General features: G+C 33.1%; 1 long non-coding RNA gene across 1 annotated transcript; it reads right to left on the bottom strand.

Moving 5' to 3' along the window:
* Positions 1 to 3,642: 3,642 nt before the first annotated feature.
* Positions 3,643 to 5,216, bottom strand: LOC141904590 (uncharacterized). Its single transcript, XR_012619150.1, has 5 exons — positions 5,093 to 5,216; positions 4,851 to 5,007; positions 4,608 to 4,765; positions 4,365 to 4,504; positions 3,643 to 4,279 (listed from the first exon to the last, which is right to left on the bottom strand). It is a non-coding gene; the product is annotated as an uncharacterized LOC141904590 (long non-coding RNA).
* Between the last annotated feature and the right edge of the window lie 2,206 nt (positions 5,217 to 7,422).

Here is a 7,422-nt window from a genome sequence, read left to right as displayed (position 1 = left end):
CTGTACGCAATTTGTATAAATTATATACTTTCATTCGATATGAAATTGTAAAATAAAGAAGTATAACGTGTTTTTAATGTTGAGGGTTCGGATTTATTGCTCACGGAGGATTATTAGCCGAAGTCCATTTTGCTATCGAATATGAAACTTCCTTCCTTTGGTTCAAAATAACTTCAGATCAGAATGAAGCTTAGTTTCTCTTCAGAACGCGTGTGTAGCCTAGTTAAAGTTTTCCAGGAAACTGCAACTGATTCAACTGCCAGAGATCATAAATAATTCACGGGCCGCCCGGTGAAAAGCAGTGAATTAATAGAAGGGCAGTGAAATGGGGTGTTACTAAAACTGCGCTACTTAAACGAAGACCTATGCACACTCAGCGATACTAGAACTATGCATAACTAAAACGAAGACTGATGACCTATGCACCTAGAAATAATCTCTCGGGGCGCTATCTGTGTATTCAACCTTGATATTCTGAAAAACCCAACGGTCAACTTAGCTAAATTCATTAAGACCGGCTTAGATGTATATAGATCCCTCCAATAGTATATATAGTATTGTAAATAGTTGATGTATATAATAGTATATATAGTATTGTAAATAGTTGATGTATATATATATTTCGTTACGTTTTCATTCTCTAAATTTTAATCACTTTAGTGTTGTTTTGTAAATATTTGTATATACATGTGTAATAGTTTTCCTCCATATACCATGGAAATGGTTGGAGTGTAAATAAATCGTAATCGTAATCGTAATCGTAACCACCTCTGCCAATGAGTGCAGGCATCCATCCTCCCCGACAGGGATTCGAACCTGATGGCATCGATATTTGCACGGTTTGTATCGTGGCTTGAAGAGATGCCATCAGGTTTTCTCTGGTGCATATAGTCTTTGTTTTTAGTAGTGCTTTGACTTGTTGCTATATCAAATTTAACTAAACGAATGACAAATTTCATATTTATTCTCATACAACAATTATACAAAATGCCAGGAGTGCTTGAGGAATTATAATGTGAGCTCCTCAAACACGTGGACTTTCAAAAACGACTAGTCCAACCACCATAGGTGTATAAACTGTAAACGAAAGTTTATACGCCCATAGTCCAACGCCATAGACTAAAACAAAAAAGTCTATGGTCCAACCATGGACTCAATTGTCCATGGCTCCCCGCACTAAAACCAGAGATAAACCTGGCCAAATACTCTGGAAAGCGTAGGATTAATCAATCTGATTTACATTTTTTACATCATTTTATTTTCACATATCAAATTATTACCTCTTAGCTTATTTTCTCAAATTTTTATAGTAATTTTATTTCTATTACTATGTATGAAATTGTACTAACTTTAAAACCACAAAAGTTACATGTAAGGTATTTAGAAGTCTTTATCTACGATACATTTCCACTACAGCTGATTTATACAATTTGCATCATTAGGAAAATAACAAAATACACAAAGAATTATAAACTTTGATGCATAAAACACTGACAATTGGACTAGTTTTTGATAATTCATGAGGTCAATATAACCGACACTTTGTTATATTTCATGAAATCAGGATCTATCATGTCAACTTTTCAAATGACATTGAGATTGAGGATATCTCAATTATCAAGAAAAAGCTCAACTATATTCGATAGGACCTTAAATCAGTGTTTTATGAAATAAAATATGCCTTAATAAAATATAGTATTTTATGAACCACTGATCGAAAAGCACCACAGTGAAAAAGTTGCCCACTCAATGTAAGGGATGAATGTGTCACAATTGCACTGCATGTAGGACAGGTTGATTTTTGAGGGTCAAGTGATACTACCTACGTATATGCTTGCCCCAAGGTCAAGTGGCATTTATTCCTTAGATTAAACTCTGCAAACTATTATAAAGGTTTTTCCTTGTGACAATTCAAGATAAATCGAGTATCTTCAAACAAATATGATTTAACTGACAAAGCTACGGCAACTTCTTAATTATATTATTCAACTTGATAGTAGTAAATACAACTCTATATAAAGATCAGAAATTCTTCGAGTCCAGATATTTCAGGCCCTACCTAAACAGACGTGGTTAAACCGACAATCAAAACAAAGCTAGAACAATTGACCAATTAGCACTGCGTATCCTCAAGTTATCAAGAATCTGCTGCTATTTCCACAGGCCCTTAATTAAATCTGTATTTCATGAACCACTGAAAAGCACTAAAGTAAAATTGTTGCTATAAAACTTAACAACTGAAATGTTTCAACATGAATGATGAAAATGTACATCGTTTTATTCACACAACAATAATATCTTAATCGAGGAATCATCATGCAAGTTCCTAATTTACAAACACATAAACTGTGTTACAATCACAGTCTCCCAACATAAAAACATTAAAACTAGAGATGAGAAACTCAGATTCACTCTGGTACTCTTAGTATCAATTAATCATTACTTTCACTAGAAATCTAGAATTTTGCCAACTTTGCCCCGACTTAAAGATTACCTAACACCTTGACATTACATACTAAGTATTCTGACGCTTTTTCTTCCAGCTTTGAAAAGATCAACGTAATTATACAATCGGTAACTAATCAATAACATCAATAACTAAGTTTATAGCTGTTTAACATTCTTTTAAGAAAGTTAAAAGTATTTACCAGATTTTAGACAGTAAGTCTACCCATGTATAACAATAAACAGTCACAGCAGTGATTGAGCGCAGCTAGTTGAAAGGACGGGTCGATCTTTCATCACAGTTATTCAAAGCATTCTATCATATCAGTTATTTTTTTAATGTTTTCGATTTAGTTAAGGTTTATGGTTATTTGTTTTGTTCATTACAATAACTGAGTTGATAGAATGCTTTGAATAACAACAGAAATTATCTCGGGTTTTCGCTATACTTAGGGAAGGTTGTTCGATAAATGAAGAACCTTGTTGATAAATATTTGAAAAAATGCCTTTTCATGTAAATAGAATTTTAATTTATTGTTTGTTTGTATTGTTGTTTATTCTATTTATTATTTATTGGTTTTTTTTTTATTTTTTAGAATTAATTTATGTACTTGTAGTTTGTAGTTATGTATTATTTATACTCCTCTATTTACAACTGCAGGCATTTTTTCACTGTAAAGGTCTGGGCCCATTTTGAAAAAGCACTACTGATTCACCGCCACTCCTTGATAATCATTATACACCCGATTTGAAGCTAAAGCTATTATTCATGAGAGCCATCTTGTGATATGGATTTACCCATTACAATAAAAGAAGTTCAAACAGCTATAGACAATGTTAAAACGTTCAAAATTAGTCCTAGCTATAACTTTATGCCTGGTTATTCCTAGCTTTACCTCTCAAATGTAAATAATAATCTCCTTTTAGATCAAGCTTTTGTTTTCAAATACGTAGCTATGATCATCAAACAGATTGATGGAGGCTCAAAGTTAAAACTCGATGTGAAAATCGACATATCCATCCATCAAATTAATACATCTACAATTCAGCAAATACTTAAAATTTGTACATCAACACTGGCCTAACGTTATGTTCTATGTTTCCTAACTATGTGATACCTACACGGACAAATAGCCATAGCTGACTATGTTTAACTATGGTAAAGTTTAAAGATTAAACTCACAATATCATGTTGAAACTATATCTCAGTTTAGGAGTTAACTCAACAGACCTACGTGTCCAAAGGCGCTTGACGCGACCATTTACCCCTAGTGACTAACCTAACTTGACTTCTCTATCAACCAAGGATCGAAGACCAATATCGTGAATTAATGGAGCTTAGCTTTTATTAGACTCTCACATTGCATTAAACATTATAAAATAATTTCCTTGAAAACACTATATCAGACTGGTTTGAAAAAAGGTGATAAGTAAAAAATCAATACTTTACTACAGAAATCCGCTATTGTCTTTGCCGCTCTTGGATCTCAGTGTTTATAAGATTGACTTTGTTTATGCTGCTCCTAATAAGATACACTATTGCCTTATCCTGAATCAGTGTTTATGAGATAATCCATTAGCTTTGTTGCTCGAATCAGTGTTTATAAGATTCACTATAGTATCTGCTGCTCCTGGTAAAATATTTTATAGAAATCAACCACCGTTTGTAGAAGAATCCATGGTTGAGTGATTAATCCGTTGCTGGCTCCTCAACTTCTAATCTGGACTTCTGCAGTTTTCATCAGCAAATGGGTCAATCAGTATTCATCTACTTGTAGATTTTCTGATGAGTTGTTGATCTCAAGCTGGGTTTTTTCTCATAGATGATATTTAGCTGGAATAATTAAAAGAAGATATCCTGTAATGACAAAATATTTCAATAAGAATTAATCATAATAATTTCATGTATATCAAGTTACCTTTTATGAATGCTTGGTTCGTTATCGGTGTGGATCATCTAAAGTTGGTTGGTTAATGAGTTCGATTCTGTTGGCCTCATCTGTTCGCTGTTCCAGTTGGTCGATTTTGGACGAGTAGTTGATCTCAAGCTGGGTTTCTTCTTATAGTTGAAATTAAGGTGCAATAATTAAAAGAAGATATCCTGTAATGACCAAATATTTCAATAAGAATTAATCGTAATAATTTCATGTATATCAAATAACCTTTTATGATTGCTTGGTTGATTATCAGTGTGGATCATCTAAAGTTGGTGGGTTAATGAGTTCGATTCGGTTGGCCTCATCTGTGCGCTGTTCCAGTTGGTCGATTGTGGACGAGTAGCTGATCTCAAGCTGGGTTTCTTCTTAAAGCTGAAATTTAGCTGCAATGATTAAAAGAAGATATCCTGTAATGACAAAACATTTCAATAAGAATTAATCGTAATAATTTCATTTATATCAAGTTACCTTTTATGATTGCTTGGTTCGTTATCGGCGATTATCTTATTTGTTGGTTGGTTAGTTAGGTCGATTCTGTTGGCCTCATCTGTTCGCTGTTCCAGTTGGTCGATTTTGGACGAGTAGTTGATCTCAAGCTGGGTTTCTTCTTATAGCTGAAATTTAGCTGCAATGATTAAAAGAAGATATCCTTTAATGAAAAAATATTTCATTTAGAATTTATCGAAATAATTCCATGTATATCAAGTTACCTTTTATGATTGCTTGGTTATCGGCGATTATCCTATTAGTTGGTTAGTTAGTTGACCTCATCTGTGCACTGTTCCAGTTGGTCGATTTTGGATGAGTAGCTGATCTCAAGCTGGGTTTTTTTCTTATAGTTGAAATTTAGCTGCAATGATTAAAAGAAGATATCCTGTAATGACAAAGTATTTCAATAAGAATTAATCGAAATAATTCCATGTATATCAAGTCACCTTTTATGATTGCTTGGTTCATTATCGGTGTGGATCATCTAAAGTTGGTGGGTTAATGAGTTCGATTCTGTTGGCCTCATCTGTGTGCTGTTCCAGTTGGTCGATTTTGGACGAGTAGTTGATCTCAAGTTGGGTTTCTTCTTATAGTTGAAATTTAGCAACAATGATTAAAAGAAGATATCCTGTAATGACAAAATATTTCAATAAGAATTAATCGTAATAATTTCATTTATATTAACTTACCTTTTATGATTGCTTGTTTCGTTATCGGCGATTATCTTATTTGTTGGTTGGTTAGTAAGGTCGATTCTGTTGGCCTCATCTGTTCACTATTCCAGTTAGTCGATTTTGGACGAGTAGTTGATCTCAAGCTGGGTTTCTTCTTATAGCTGAAATTTAGCTGCAATGATTAAAAGAAGATATCCTTTAATGACAAAATATTTCATTTAGAATTTATCATAATTATTTCCATAAAAATAAACTTACATTTCAAAATTGCTGGGTTCAGTATTGGTGACGATCTTTTGTGTTGGTTTGATTCTTCTGCGGGTGATTGGTAGATTTCGTTTGATTGATTTGAGTAGGTGGTCAAGCTGACAGAGTTTTCTTTCTTTAAATCCAAGCACGTAATTGCGAAATTCGGTTCAGGTTAATTCATCTTCCATCCAGTCAGAAAGCGACTGATTGGGGTTAACTTTTTTTCTGCCTATCTTAATACATCAAGATTTTGGATATCTATCTTACAAGGTTGAAGATCATTTTGTACATTTTATGACTAGTCGATTAGTAATTCAGCTAAAATTAAGAGCAGAATCTTGTGAGCAGAAAATCCTTTCGAATATCACTGATCATAATGAACGTGTCAATTCACATATAAGATCAGCAATGTGGACCGATATGTAGATTTTGATAATAGTCAATTATTAAATGATATTTATATGAAATTCAACTCATATTGTTATTCATCTTCTAGATATCTAAGCACACGGTTGATAATTATAGTTTAACAGCAATTCGATTAAAGCATCTATAGTCATCTTCAGGAATACCAGAGTTACAACAAATTTAGTAATGCATAATAAATCTTATCAAATTGTTTTTGTACTGTTTACTCCAGTGAATGGTATTCTAATCCATTTCAGTAATTCTAAATATTGCTCCTTATATATACAATGATCTTGAATTCATGATGTTTAAACTGACTGAATAGTGCGCTGCCAGCATTGAGCACACTGATCCTGGTCAACATAGTTCTACAGATTTAAGAAACCTTGAATCATTCCAACGCCTTGACAAATCCAGAATTCTGCAAAGTCTAAAAAGATTCAATAAATCCCAAGCCTAAGAGACGAAGTTTAAACACACCCTGTTTTCTTTAGATATAAACCAATTAGAATATACAGTTTTCTTATCAACCCCTAAGGTTTAGATTTGAGCACTTTTACCTTATATGAAGATGCTGAATTAATCTTCATCTTAGATACCTAATCACCCAATTAATTTCCTAGCTATAATTAAAATTGTCTCTGACAATATTTTATACGGGGCTTGATATTTCTACGCGACAAGAATTTTAGATCTGGTTTCGATTGATCACTATTTCAAAATGCTTATTTTGCATCAGAGCTTTTGGTATCTAGTTTGACGAATACAGAATTCCCCAAAACCTAACTGATTCAACAGATCCCACACACATGTCGCCCAGTTATGACGCAGGTGACATTGCACGAAACAGTCATCTCATCCACTGCACTATTTTTAAATAATTTTCACTTATATTCATTACATTGAATTAATTTTAATTAATCTTCTAGATATCTAAGCGATCCATTAATAAGCAATCATACTAGCTACATTTTAATTTTCAGTTGAACATGGAGCCTGAAAATCTACATGAGTAGAATTTCAGATGAAGTGAATTCATCACTATTTGAATTCATCAGAAATTAAGATAAAAGCACATTTAAGTGGTAAATTAGAAATTCCCTTATAGCCGAATTGCTATATAATCTTTATTTCCCTTTTATAGTAATAGTAGTACACTGTGTATAAGGACTGAAAGACCTTGTTATGACCGGACCTCCCTGGTGCGGTGCAAGACATGA

Source organism: Tubulanus polymorphus, chromosome 4 (assembly GCF_964204645.1).
Source record: "Tubulanus polymorphus chromosome 4, tnTubPoly1.2, whole genome shotgun sequence".
In the NCBI taxonomy this organism is placed as follows: domain Eukaryota; kingdom Metazoa; phylum Nemertea; class Palaeonemertea; order Tubulaniformes; family Tubulanidae; genus Tubulanus; species Tubulanus polymorphus.
The sequence above is the reverse complement of the archived record's forward strand: the minus strand, read 5'-3'. Positions and strand labels throughout refer to the sequence as shown.